This window comes from Eurosta solidaginis, chromosome 5 (assembly GCF_040869045.1).
Source record: "Eurosta solidaginis isolate ZX-2024a chromosome 5, ASM4086904v1, whole genome shotgun sequence".
Taxonomy (NCBI): Eukaryota; Metazoa; Arthropoda; class Insecta; order Diptera; family Tephritidae; genus Eurosta; species Eurosta solidaginis.
This window is the reverse complement of record NC_090323.1, coordinates 192440685-192455472: the sequence shown is the minus strand read 5'-3', so window position 1 is coordinate 192455472 and position 14788 is coordinate 192440685. Positions and strand designations below refer to the sequence as shown.

The 14788-nt window shown below is 37.4% G+C and overlaps 1 protein-coding gene and 1 long non-coding RNA gene across 9 annotated transcripts in view; one reads left to right on the top strand and one right to left on the bottom strand.

The window, feature by feature from the left end:
* The window catches only part of Lmpt (Limpet), a 958773-nt gene that overhangs the window by 461920 nt on the left and 482065 nt on the right, over nucleotides 1-14788 (top strand). For 2 of the 6 annotated variants that reach the window (XM_067787097.1, XM_067787095.1), the window contains exon 1: nucleotides 1266-1519. The exons of 2 other annotated variants lie outside the window; for them this stretch is intronic. The gene's annotated coding sequence lies outside the window, so the exon portion shown is untranslated. Of the gene's footprint in view, nucleotides 1-1265; nucleotides 1530-14788 lie in introns of those variants that run through there. 2 more of the 6 variants (XM_067787096.1, XM_067787094.1) reach the window with 1 other exon arrangement.
* LOC137251988 (uncharacterized) overlaps nucleotides 1-14788 on the bottom strand; it is a 199931-nt gene that overhangs the window by 120718 nt on the left and 64425 nt on the right. For 2 of the 3 annotated variants that reach the window (XR_010953419.1, XR_010953417.1), the window contains 2 exons: nucleotides 2138-2274; nucleotides 1284-2061 (listed from right to left, as the gene is read on the bottom strand). This is a non-coding gene — a long non-coding RNA (uncharacterized lncRNA). Of the gene's footprint in view, nucleotides 1-1283; nucleotides 2062-2137; nucleotides 2275-14788 lie in introns of those variants that run through there. The other variant, XR_010953418.1, reaches the window with a different exon arrangement.

The window sequence follows — 14788 nt, the reverse complement described above, 5'->3', positions numbered from 1 at the left end:
CAAGTTGCCTCAACGTGTTTATGTTGTTTTTGTTGTTTTGTTGTCTACCTACTTCATTTATATTTGCAGCTGTTATTTAGCAGAGTCCCCCAATTTTCCTATTTACATATCGTTGTTGTTGTTGTTTTATTGTTTTCGTCTGTTGCTACTGCTGCCCCGTTTTCTTAATGGGTTTTATTTTGCTGTTCTACGAAATGTTATTATCTGGTAGCTTTCGCCAATCGGCAACATTATTTGCCATACAAATGGGCGACTCACTGTACAGTGGTGTGTTATGGAGAAATTACACTTAATAAAAATAGATTAAGAATTGCAAGCGAGCCTCGGCAAAATCACATTACTTCATATTAACTATTCATTAATTGGCGCCAACCGCCTAAATAATTTTGGTCATTTCACAAACAGTCACGTCAGCTATTCCTGTTCCGCGATAACGGACGCCAATTTGTAGCACCGAAAGAGTTGAAGTCTTCCTCCACCTGCCTCTCCCAACTCAGTGGAGGTCTCCCCATTCCTCTGAATTCAAATTGTGGTGTTGACTGAAATGCTTTTATGGTCGGAGCGTCTTCGTCCATTCGCATAACATGACTTAACCACCAAAGCCTTTCGTCACATTATCGTCAGATCTGCTTAAAACTCATACAAGCCATCATTATATCTTCTTCGATACTCGCCGCCAGCATCGCGGACAGCACTATAAATCTGCCGGTAGGCTTTTCTCTCGAACACTCCAAGATCCATCTCATCTTCCCTCGAGTCCTACGATTCCTAGCCATACATCAGGACCAGTATGATGAGCGACTTGTAGGGGGTGATTTTTGTTCGTGCAGAGAGGATTTTACTTTTCAACTGCCTACTCAGTCTGAAGTAGAACTTGTTGGCAAGAGTTATTCTCTGTTTGATTTCTAGGCCGACATTTTTTTCCTGTTAATGCTTATTCCCAAATAGGCGAAATCCTTTACAGTCGCGATGACACATTGTTTCACAGTTCTCCAAAAAAGCATAAAATGAAGAAAAAAAATCCTATTCGCACAACGCATCCACTGTGCAAAGCACCAGAAAAGCGACGATGTTGGTTAGTTATCTGTCGTTGATTCGAGCTTCTGCTTAATTTCGGCGTCTGCGTACGCCGAATGTGCGCTAAATACAAACAGAAAGCGCGCAGCAAACGTCAACACCGCCATGAACGCGCGGCTGATTCACACACTTCAACTTGCTTGTTGGGGGCCAGTGCTGCCATTGCGGCAGTTAGAATTCGATTGTGAAACAGAGTGGATGTACGAGCGAGCTACACAAAAAAACAGTTGTTCGCGCTATACGTTGCACCACCAAACAAAGCACTAACGGTATAAGTGCGTGTATACAAACTGTGCGTAAAATTTCGCGTAGTAGAAATTGGCGCGCAAAACTAAGACAGTGTAGTGATTATAGCTTTGTTTGGTGTGTGTGTTTGTATGCATAAGTGTTTGTTAACAAACTCTACCCTTCATCAATCAAAACGTACAAACAACAAAAAAGTGTTGGTTAAAGTAATATCTTGCGGAAGCAATTGTATTTTTAGTTGGTTTTTTTGTTGTTGTCTGATGTGCGTTTTTCAGCGCTGCAACGAAAAGGGATTAAGTGACTTACAACTCACTTACGACTTGTTGACATTTCAATGTTGACTTTGCAATTTTCCTTTTATGATGCTTTTTGCTGTACTTTGTGGCGTTTGATCTTTTGACACAAAGTGATTTTTCGTGTATTTTTCCCTAAGCGCGCGTGTTTTAATATAAACAAATTCTGCTCACAACTTTACCGTTAGAAGCATGGAATATCGCTTTGCGCTTTAGTATAATATTTTGATTGCTGACAAAATGCCAGTGAAGTATTGAAAGTTTTCTGTTTGTGAACGCCCTCAATGCACAATCATAATTTGTTGTAGGTACACCAGTGCGTATGAGTGTCGTTATAAATATATGCATCCTTAGGGAGCGCGCGGCAAAAGCTCAGCGTGCCATTAATCCCATCCCACCTCTGCGCTGCTGCTTTGATAAGTTTTGTGATAACTTTTTGTGCGTGCTGTCAAGTTTTAATTAATCGTGCAATTTTTTCTTAACTCTCAAACAAAAATTTGTTTTCATTTATTGTTACTTACATATTTATGAGTGATGTTGTTATTTGTTCTCCTTTTTATCAGTTTGCGTCTTAATTTTGTGTTGGTGGGGATTTGTTCATTGCCCTTTTACTTCTTCCATACCAAAAATTATTTATTATTTACAAAGAGATATAACGCTGAAATTAAAATGAAATATTTCAACAAATTATTTAATGAAAGGAATATTACTTATTAATGTGTGTTGAAAAAAAGTGAACAAAATAACGTTTTAATTTATCGAGCATCAGCTGGTTTCAGCTGTTCAAGTGATTGGCACGCATTGTGTTTTTTAATAATTAATCTGGTGAAATGAGAAATAGAAAATAAGTAATCAAATTCACACGATAAAGTAAGCAAAACAAAAGTATAGATATATATTAATAAATATTTGTGAAGTGATGGATTCGTTTCCTTGACGGTTATGAGAAGCTGTATATACCCTTTTTCATATACACAAGTACATGTATAATCCACATTGAATTTCAATAGCCGTGTTTTGTTTTCACATGTATATACATCTACATTTCTAACTAACACAAAAACGCTCATCATCACTTAAGCTATCATCCGGTGGCAAAATCCTGAGCCAGATAAATAATTTTGCATGTAAATGCAACAACAACGATTTGAGCCAGATAAATCCAGATAGAAGTCTGGTTCAATTTGTGAGCCAGATAGTTTTTTAATTACTTCTTTTTAGGTTGGCAACGCGGCCTTTAATATACCTACTTTTTCAAAAATAGATGTCGCTGATTAGCCTTTCGCGGTATGAGTTAAATGAAAAACAGCAGCGACATCTGCCTATCACATTTCACGTGTGCGAAAATTTCACGAAATCTGCTTCTCAAGTTTCTCAATGATGCAGAGCATTCCCGTGAGAATTGAGCGTGAGCTGGAGCTGTAAAACTCACTGAAAGACGGCATTGGATAATGTTCAGGAGACCCATCTAGTGGCAATTATTGTAGACTCGCGGCAGTGGTCAAATAACTCGCTACAAAACGGGTTGTACTGAACAGCTGAGACACACACTTTTTGGTCATAGAAGTGGAGAATAGTGTAGAGATATATTTCAGTTCAAACTGACTATAATACTATGTTCAAACAGAAAAATAAATTGAGGAAATTTCGATTTGAATTGAGTGCTGTTCATACAACTCGATATAGCTTACACAATAGTAATTTGATAGCTGGTTGGATCATCTCTACAGCAAGAACATACCTTTGTTCAGACTGTCAAAATAAACACGCACATTATTAGGCGAATGAAATGGAATGAAAACATAAAACTTTGAAATTTTTGTGTGTTGTAAGCAAATGTGTTCAATGTTTTGGTTTCATTTTGAGTTTGCCATCTTCTTTTGAAAATCCCTACTCCAGTGAAATGAAAGACATAAAATCAGCTGATGAGATGAGCCAACCATATAGTTCAGCCATGCGTAACTGACGTTTAAATATACTCAATAAACACACTTTACAATGTTGCATTTGCAGTTTGAAACAATTTATTACGCAATTTTTTTTAAATTGGCAATTTATTATTACAATTTATTATATGACAAATTGCGTAATAAATTGCCCAAATAGTATAAATTGCCAATTTGGTGTGTGTTTGAACCTAATATAACGCTACAGAAATTTAGCAGTACTAATTTTATGCGCAAGAATTTCATAAGCGTAGATAAAGTTATTCACTTAGCAGTTCATAGGAAGTATAAGTGTGTATGTATATAAATGTAAAAAAAACACAGCTAATGTTTTAAATATTTTTTTTTTTTTAATTTCAATATTTTTATTATAAAAACAAGTAAAGGTGTCTAAGTTCGGGTGTAACCGAACATTATATACTCAGCGTGAGCTTCAATTGCGCATTTCATTTCAGATAAATTACTTTTCTACCGCCCGTTTAAAAAAAATTTCTCCCCATTTTCTCTCTCTTACAATAAAACTTTATAAGGGAAATATCATTGATTCAAAACAATTATTTGCTAAGTTATAGCTTATTATTCTAGTCGACGACCCATTTAAACTTGTCTTATATCTAAGTTGCCGTGGTCTTTAACCGATCCCGTCCGTTTTTACTAGAAATATTTTCTGCTATAAGGAAAATATGTGTACCCAATTTCATTACGATATGTTAATTTTTCTTCGAGTTATGGCTCCCGAAACATAGAAAATTGCTTAGTCATAAAAGGGGCGGTGCCCCACCCATTTCAAAAATTTTAGTGTTTTCCAATTTAATGTTATAATTCAATTTAGAAGGTAAAATTCGATTGATACAAAGCTCTTTTTCGCTAAGATATAGCTTATTATTTTCGTCTCATCATCATCGTCATCCTCCTCAACTCCTATTGGAGCATAGGGCCTCGACCACCGACTTAAATCTTATTCTGTTAGGTGCAGTTCTTGTGATGTCATTCCACGTGTATCCTGCGTCTTCGAGTTCTTTATCCACAGTTCTGCGCCAAGTTTTCGCAGGTGCACCAGGTCGTCGGCTTCCTTGTGGATACCATCGCAATGCTTGTCTGGCTATATTTACTGGAGGTCTTCTGAGAGTGTGACCAATCCACGACCATTCACGCTTGGTTATTTCTGTGGCAGCCTTAGGTTGATTTGTTCTAGACCATAAGTCGTCATTTGAAATTCTTTCCGGCCATCGAAATTTTAGGGTTCTGCACAGATATTTATTAATAAAAACTTGTAGACGTTTCTGAATTGAAGTTGAGGTTTTCCACGTCTCGCAAGCATAAAACAGTACTGATTTAACATTCGTCTACGACCCTTTTAAAAATATTGTATATAAAAGAGGGCGTGGTCTTTAACCGATGAATTTTAAAAAAGTTTTGAATATTTCTTAGTAATTTTTTAAAACTTCTCAATCAAAAACAGCAAAATGAAAATAAAGTGGAGCTTTCAAGCGATTCAAGAGTGCCCTTTAATTAAAATAATATAAATATATGTATTTGAGAAAAACTATAACACATTTAAGATCGCTGGTTTGAATCGAGCTCAAGGCCTAACAATAATTATTTTATCATTAGTATTGTTATGATAAATTTTTTCTTAATTGAAAAAATTATTAAATTAGAATAGAAGAAAGAAAAAATTTTTTTAGACAACTGCCAAAGCTCGTTGTATAGATCCATTTTGGGAACTGCTAAATTCCTTCATCAGCAACGTTTAGATATTTGATGTTGATAGCACCGTAGCACAGAGGTTCGTATCTCCGCTATTCAGCACAACTTTTTTTTTAGCTAGTTATTTAACCACTCCGACAATCCTTTGCGCACCTAGCCTAGAGAGTTACAAACAAGTATACATACAAGTGAAGCTAATATAAGCGTCTTAAAAAAAATTGTACCATTTTCCCCATATAGGGCATGATGAATCCGACCAGGGATGTGAACCAGATAGCAAATTCTTTGATTTTCTTTGATTCATAATAATCGGTCTTGTTTAATTAAAGGCATAACTTCTAGTTAACCTTCAACAATATGACGGTCCGAGAAAATAAATCTTAAGTTGAATAATGCTTTCTTTATTGAAACCTGGATTGCAGGAAACGCCAAAGATACTTTGGGCCACTTCAATCAACTCATTATCTGTGAAGTTTTTCCAATTGTTTAGGACCGCAGCGAAAACAAAATAGGTTAGGTTGAACTGGCCGTTCACTAATGACTGAATTTTTTTGACGCCTCACGACCAAAACCCCAATTAGGTACCAGGACTTATGCTATAGAATAACTCCATCATCACATCTGCTGTTACTGACGAGGCCTTAGTTATAAGCATGTGACGCCAGGTGGCAGTGTCCAATTAGTATGACCATCGTGAGCAGGCCCGCCTAGAGGGGGGGGGGGGGGTGGAATTCCCACCGGGCCCGGGGTTTTTCAGGGGCCTGCGATTTAGAGGTACTACGACATTTTTTTTTATTTAGGAGAGTCTTTAGTTGTTCCATGTGCAAATTTTAAGCCGAATTTCAAAAGCAACGAATATTGACAAGGAATTTTTGCCGGCGCCTGAGGAGACAATAAAAACATCAAACAAAAATGTATGTTTGCATGAATCCGAAATCGTAAAGCTTTCGTGGGGACACTGATGAAGGTTCATCTTCACAAAGTCTTCCAACAATACCACCAACTCTGTATCAAAATCCAGATTATTTAAACGACTTCGATATCGGTACCGTGAATAATAAGTTTTTGCGATCTGAAGAAGTTAATGAAATAATTCGTCGAGGTCATCAAAAGTGTCCTGTTATTTTTCCACGTGATTGTCATGACGAGGGATTTCCTACCTCGTTGTTAAACAGAATCTTGCCAAATGGAAAGTGGAGCGTGACTGGTTAGTGTGGGGAGCCAGTAGCAATACTTTTTATTGTCTACCATGTCGTCTATTAAGCACCAATACTTTTAATCGACCTAAAATTTGTTCTGCGGATATTCAAAATCCAGGTATTGAAGAAGCTATACGATAAACTGCCATCACACGAAAATACTGCCCCAGCGGGTTAGGGGGTCAGAATATACCCGCGGTAGGTATGCCATAAGAGGCAACTAAAATACCAAATTCAAGGGGCTGTGTAGCGCAACCCTTCAGTTGTCAGAGCAATATATAGCTTCTTCAAACCCAATTGTCAACCTCACCTATCGAATCCAGTTTCACTAACATACGATGCTCTGGCGACCCCTAGCTCCTCATGGAACTTGGGGGTGGGGAGAGAGGGATGGCCTGAAAGTTTAATGTGGCCATATAAATCGTTCCCGAGATTGTCGGGCTGGCACCTTAATGGTTTTGTGTTACCTGAGCGTACCGGATCTATATCCGGCAAAGGACCATCACATCGATAACACTCCCCAAAGCCTTCCGGGAGCAACCTTATCGCTACAACAACAACAACAACACGACAATACTCAAGATCACATTAAATGTTATATACAATGGCGATCTTTACAAAATCTAATTCTAAAGGAGGCTACAATTGATACACTTATCAATAACCAGCTAATCACTGAAACTCAAAAGTGGAAAGAAATTTTATATAGAATGTCGGACACTATTTTATTTTTGGGTGAAAGAGGCCTAGATTTCAAAGGCGAAGGTGTATATCTTGGTGAACGAAACCATGGACATTTTTTGGGCATCTAAGATCTCATAAACCGATATGATCCGATACTTAGAGATCATTTGGAGAAAGTTAGGATTTCACAACAGCAGCACAAACGTTTACAAGTTCACTATCTTTCCCCAGATATTCAGAACGAGCTTATAGAAATTTGTGCAAAGCACGTGAGGGAAACTGTATTAGATCAAGGGAAGAAAGATAAGTATTTGTTGCTATTTTCGTTGATGCTATCTGTGCCTGATGCCAGTCACGTTGACTACGTTCATTTTGCGCTAATTCCATTTCAATTCTAAAGCAACAAATTTTACAATTCCAGAACGGTTTTTGGCTTTCGTGAATTGTAACCAAAAAACTGGTCAGAAAATTGCTGATCTAATTTGCCATACTTGATTGAAGATTGTCCGGCACAAGGGTACGATAACGGCGCCAATATGAAAGGAGCTTACAACGGATGATTACATGCCTTGTGCAACCCACAGTCTCAATTTATGTGGTGTTGATGCTGCAGAATATTGTAGGGCTGCAATTACTTTCTTCGGAGTTGTACAAAAATGTTTTACAATTTTCAGCAGCACTCCACAACGATGGGACATCCTCAAAAAAATTGACCGAGCTCTCTTCATAGTCTTTCAACCAAAAGCCAAATTTGACTGCGCAAGCATACGGCGACGCTACCGGAATTTCAAGCACATCAACAAGTTCGAATGTATCTTGCTGTCCTCAATTTGGTTCAAAATACTGGCTACCATTAATGAAAGAAACGTAGTCCTCCAAGCTAGAGACGCCACCATATATGTTGAGGTTCGACATCTAGATGCCTTATTAGCTGATTTGAAGTTGATCAGGAACCAATGGGAGACAATTTAAACGAAAGCAAAACAGTTGCTATTCAATTGAACATCTCGCCAAAGTTTCCGGACATTCGAAAGAGAAAACCAAAAAGACGTTGTGAAGATAATTTAAATGAGATGATTTCGGATGATACAGAGTCTGATTTTAAAAACAATACATTCTTGGTGATCGTTGATTCGGTAATCACTGGCATTACTGAACGATTTGCAGCTATGAGAAATTTCAGCGCGACGCAGAAAAATTTGTCCAAAAATACAAGTCGGACATTTCTCAAAGCTTAGAATGCGAAATAATTCACTTGAAACACATTTACGGAGCAAATTTTGATAAAGGTCTGTCACCATTGGAATTTCTATGTTCAATCTGTATACAATTTTCCCCAAGATTTGCGTTGCTTTACGAATCTTTTGCACCATACCTGTCACTGTAGATAGTGCAGAACGTTCCTTCAGTGTCCTTTCAAGAATCAAAAACTTTCATAGATCGTGTTCATTTAAAGAGCGAGTTTCAGGACTTGCCACGCTTTGTGTTGAATCCGTTTTGGCAAGACAGTTAAATTTTGATATTACTATAAAAAATTTTGCAGCGAAAGAAGCAAGAAAAGCCACTCTTTGATATCCGAGCTTTCTATATTCAATAATTAAAATTTATAGTCATCATTAAATTTATCAGAAATGTATTAAAATGTTACCAAATAACTAGAAAATAATATTTAAAACAATACGTGGCTGTTAAAAGAAAGTTTTATTTCTACGTTACAATAAAATAAAATAAATAGTAAATTTTCTGTGTTAATTTTATTGTCAGCTCTTAGTCCAAAAAACATTTAGTTGATGTGGCAAACATTTTTTCTTGAAGTAATCCATCAATAATGATTCATGAATGAAGCGTCATTAATTTAAGTTAGTCAAATGTTAGTGGATTAGTGGATTTTTTATAGGGGGCCCATAAATTGTTTAGTCCCGGGCCCGGATTTTTTCTCTCTCTCTCTCTCTCTGATCGTGAGCAGTGAGTCTTGTCCCTTTAGAGAACGTAACCTCCCCTCCTTGAGTCAAAAGAGTCAGTCAACAGTCACTTTCTTATGTATCGGAGAGCAAACTGTTTCTTGCGCGAAGCTTATGCTAATCTTCCCTGGGTAATCAATTTAGGCATAAACTCAGCTAATCATGTGCCAAAGTTTAGGCTTTATTAGTGACGAAGTGGAACCTTATGAATGAATATTATAGAAGAGCACCTCAAAGAAGGATCATTTTTGAGACTTTAGTCATTTAGACGACAGCGATATTGAGTATTTTTTAAATTTTTATTTTAATAGTATTTCGATTATTAGAACACCTTGTTCTCGGACTCTCAGCTTACGGCGGTTCGTAGAGGATTTTGTATATTTAGACATTAACCCGAGGGTCTTTTTTCTCCCTATAGCGAACAGAGTGAGAGCAACGCCTTACAGTGGTCGATGCTTCACCGTTCATCTCACAAATAAGACAAGTTTGCGTATCGGATAGAGCTAACTTATTTAAGTGATAGCAAACGAAAAGGCCACTTGACTTTTTATATAAGTTTAGTTTTTTTTTCTGAGGTTTGATGAATACCCTTAATAAGAAATAATTGATTTCTCTAAGGTAACTTTTAAATTAAAATTTATGTTCAAAATATATTTAGATATTTTAGTAACCTTAACGGAAAAGTTTAAATTGAATTGCCCTATGGCTGTGAACTTTATTACTTTGACGCAAATGTATATAAATAAGTGCATAGGTACTTATGTGGGGGGCCATACTTTATAGCTTTACCTTTTATGATAATAAGCCACATTAATTTAATATTCAAATTTAATATTCCATAAAAAAATCACTTACCGACCTCTTCTATGATACACAGCCGCATGACTTTTAATTAAATAAATTGAGAATAAATCACTTCACGCAGATACATACATGCATAACAAGTTAGGAAGGCTAAGTTCGGGTGTAACCGTACATTACGTACTCAGCTGAGAGCTTTGGAGACAAAATAAAGGAAAATCACCACGTAGCAAAATTAACCTAGGGTCACCCTGGAATGTGTTTGTATGACATGGGTTTCAAATGGAAGGTATTAAAGAGTATTTTAAGAGGGAGTGGGCCATAGTTCTATAGGTGGACGCCTTTTCGAGATATCGCCATAAAGGTGGACCAGGGGTGACTCCAGAATGTGTTTGTACGATATGGTTATCAAATTATAGGTATTAATGAGGGTTTTAAAAGGGAGTGGCCCTTCTGCAGAACTTATGTCATTTTCTTCTACTTAATATGGTAGGTGTCACACCTATTTTACAAAGTTTTTTTCTCAAAGTCAACAAACCAATCCAAATACCCCGTTTCATCCCTTTTTTCGTATTTGGTATAGAATAATGGCATTTTTTTTTTCATTTTTCGTAATTTTCGATATCGAAAAAGTGGGCGTGGCCATAGCCGGATTTCGGTCATTTTTTATACCAAGATAAAGGGAGTTCAGATAAGTACGTGAACTAAGTTTAGTAAAGATATGTCGATTTTTGCTCAAGTTATCGTGTTAACGGCCGAGCGAAAAGACAGACGGTCGACTGTGTATAAAAACTGAGCGTGGCTTTAACCGATTTCGCCCTTTTTCACAGAAAAAAGTTAGCGTCATAAAATCTATGCCCCTACCAAATTTCAAAAGGATTGGTAAATTTTTGTTCGACTTATGGCATTAAAAGTATCCTAGACAAATTAAATGAAAAAGGGCGGAGCCACGCCCATTTTGAAATTTTCTTTTATTTTTGTTTTTTGTTGCACCATTTCATTACTGGAGTTGAATGTTGGCATGATTTACTTATATACTGTAAAGATATTGAATTTTTTGTTAAAATTTGGCTTAAAAAAATTTTTTTTTAAAAGTGGGCATGTTCGTAATCCGATTTTGCTAATTTTTCCTTAGCACACATATAGTAACAGGAGTAACGTTCCTGCCAAATTTCATCATGATATCTTCAACGACTGCCAAATTACAGCTGGAAAAACTTTGAAATTACCTTCTTTTAAAAGTGGGCGGTGCCACGCCCATTGTCCAAAATTTTACTAATTTTCTATTCTGTGTCTTAAGGTCAACTCATCTACCAAGTTTCATCTCTTTAGCCGTCTTTGATAATGAATTATCGCACTTTTTCGGTTTTTCGAAATTTTCGATATCGAAAAAGTGGTTATGGTCCGATTTCGTTCATTTTAAATAGCGATCTGAGATGAGTGCCTAGGAACCTACATACCAAATTTTATCAAGGTACCTCAAGATTTACTCAAGTTATAGTGTTTACGGACGGACGGTCAAGGCTAAATGAATTTCTTTTTTCGCCCAGATCATTTTGATATATAGAAGTCTATATCTATCTCGATTAGTTTATGCCGTTACGGATTACCGTTATGCGAACAAAGTTAGTATACTCTGTGAGCTCTGCTCAGCTGAGTATAAAAAAATTAGTTAAGCAAGAACATATACCAGTAAGTTTGAATAAGCATCGAAATTTAAGGCAGCCTGCCTGACGGCGTTTAGATAATTGCTTACTCCAAACTGGAAAAAGAAGCGGTAAAGGTGGTGAATGAGGACAAAACGAAGTACCTGCTGTCATCGAGCAAAGAGTCAGCGCATATGCGCCTTGGCAACCACGCTACTGTTGGCAGCCATAATTTCGAAATAGTAAAAGACTTCGTTTATTTGGGAACCAGCATCAACACTAGCAACAACATCAGCACTGAAATCCAGCGAAGAATCAATCTTGCTAATAAATGCTACTTTGGGCTAGGTAGGCGGCCCCCACTCCGATGGAAGGACCAGGTGGAAAGCGATTTAAACTCCCTTGGTGTGACCAATTGGCGCCGGTTAGCGGAGCGAAGGAGCGACCGGCGCGCCTTGTTGGACGGCCATAACCGTTTAGACGGTTAAGTGCCAATTAAGTAAGCCTGTGTGTGTATGTGATGTGCAGTGCAGCCACTTTGGTTAATGCATAAATTAATTATGAGCTCAAAATAATAACTTTTACTAAAAGTACTTAATTTTAGCGTTTGTGTATGTGTGAGTGCGCTTGCGTGCATTCCCTGCAAAAATGCGATTAGTCTAGGATGAATCCAGGATGAGTCGCAAAGGTGTATGCGACTAATGCCAGTTTTGATCGCTTTGTATACGCTGAACTGTTCGCTTTTGTTTAAGCATGTCCAATGAAGATACTAATTGTACCTTTTATACCTGAACGGGAACGATAAGACCAATCCCCTTTGTACCCTTACTTACTGTACTTATATCCTTTCTCATCAAAAGGTGTTAGTTTTCGTATGGTACGAGGCTATGTACATTTTAAACGCAATTTTAAAACTTGCAAAAAATTGCTAGATCAATCTATGGAGTAAAATATTAAGTCTCCAACTCATTCAAAGAGATATGGGTCGATGATAATGGAACATATGGTCCAAGTCATGTAGGTTCGGTATAGGGCTCCACATTTTTCTTAAATAATTCGAATCAATCACCTATAACTTTCTTTATTTAACTCACTTCGTTGTCTTCGATTTCAACCTGACTAATCTCAATTGTACCCGAAAGGGACTAGATGGGATCAAATATGCCCCAATGTAGACACAAGAGATCAATCGGAGACTGCTCTCTTTAGGGATTAGTCGAACTGTTTTTGCAGGGTGGTTTTCAAGCTTTGCTCTGCTATGACCAACATTTGATATTATTTATTTGTTCAAGATTATTTTTTTTAAACTCATATTTATATTTATTTATACACTATTCTAAGAACTAACTGAAGACTAATCATTATAAATTGTAGTTTACACTTAGAACCTATTACTGGTAAAGAACTAGTCTGAAGAAGGCCAAGCTTGCACCAACTAAAATAACCTAGGTTTTGCCGAATACTGGAGTTCTATGACTATGGCTAGTTTCTGTGCAGTATTGGACCCAGGTAAGGCCCGGAACTCCATTTTTATAAACTTTTTTCTGGAATTGTTTCAATTTATCTCGTTCGCCTGAATTTGTTGATTTTTTCTGACGAAAGAATATAACAAAAAGATTCATGAAGTACACAAATCAGAGTTATATTCTTAATTTTGACTAGAGCTGAACATTTGCGCAGAAACCAGACTAATTCCTTGCAACGCTTCCCTTCTCAAATATTGCATCTGTTGTTAAATGGGAAGATCCCATTATTTCAGATTATTCGCCTAACTACTAGTGTCGTCGAAGATTTTGGGTTGTGTGTTTCGATGCTGCTGGTCCTTTTCCGGTTATAGATCCGGTACGTTCTGGTAAAAGCACAATTAAGTACTAGTCCGAGCTTCTCGCACTTTGTTTTGTCTTTTCATTGAAGTGAATGTATTATGCTCCACTACCGTAAGGTTCAGTGATATGCCTGATATATCTGAGGGTTGTAGATGTGATGCGTTACGAGCTTCGACAACCTGACAATGATCTTCACGGAGTTTTGTTGCATAGCTGCTAGAGTTATGGTTCTTAGCACTCTTTATGACCACTTCCGGGGCTCCTGGAAGCGTAAATAAACTTCCACTGATGGGCAGCTTTCACCTCCGAGACATTTGTGGACCTTTTAATATATTTAGAAATGTGATGGAATTGTCGTCAGGCCTGAAGTGCCTTTCCGCTGCTAGACGCCCCCGAGTGTCCCTTTCTACGTCATTCTCTAGACCTGATATCATGATATTTTATTATATTTTCTCATTTCCTGTTCAATTCCGTCCACTATTGTTGGTGCTACTGACCGTTTCAATAGTAGAAAGAAGTCCCTAAATTCTTGGATTTGTACTATAATTCTAGGATCATCTTTTGACTGGGCATAGTGTATCGTCATCAGAGTCTGTAACCTTAATAGACGCCGTTGTCTTGTTTTTCGGCAGCGTCGTAGTGTCCGTCTTGCCTAATTTGAGCAGCTTTATCCTTTTTCGTTTACTCTCTTCATCCCTTTAATTTTTGTTGTTGCTATTCAGGGCTGCTAACTCACCCCCAGAGATGACATGCGTTGCATGGGTGTTCAATAAAAGCACAAGCAAATCATAATCACTCGCGCACCATCCTGTGGTTCTCGACACCTTTTGTTAGAATGATTTTGGTGCGGCCGCAATTCATGAGAAATGTTAACAGCTTGTATTGAGGAGATTCCAGTCTATACTCGCTTCTTAGCTGGGCTATCAATTCGTATTCGTTTGGAAATCTTAACCGTTTCTGCCCTGGTCCTTCCAGCGAAGTGGGTCCATCCTTTTCCTCTGCTGCTATAGGTGGGTTCCGATAAGAATACCTGTTTGCCCGGAGTATCGCATTTAATTCGCTTCACATGGCTCCGCTGGTAATCGCTTTATTCTAATTCGCTGAATTATATTGATGTGTGCATTCTTAAGGCTCACTCAGCTCATCATTTCATCTACTTTAGGACCTTTCGAGAGTGGCCTTATCTGATGTGGGCAGTATCCATGCTTCTGCGCCTTTAAAACCACTTGTAGCGCATGATTTTCATTTCCCGATAGAGGAGTTTATTTTTCAATTGCCTACTCATTTCTAAATAGCATTTTTTGTGAACAGTATTTCTTTTGAACAGCGCTTCTCTAAAAGTAGGAGTTGGTTGACTAGTTAAACTAAGGATACCTACTATTTGTAATGTAATTTATCA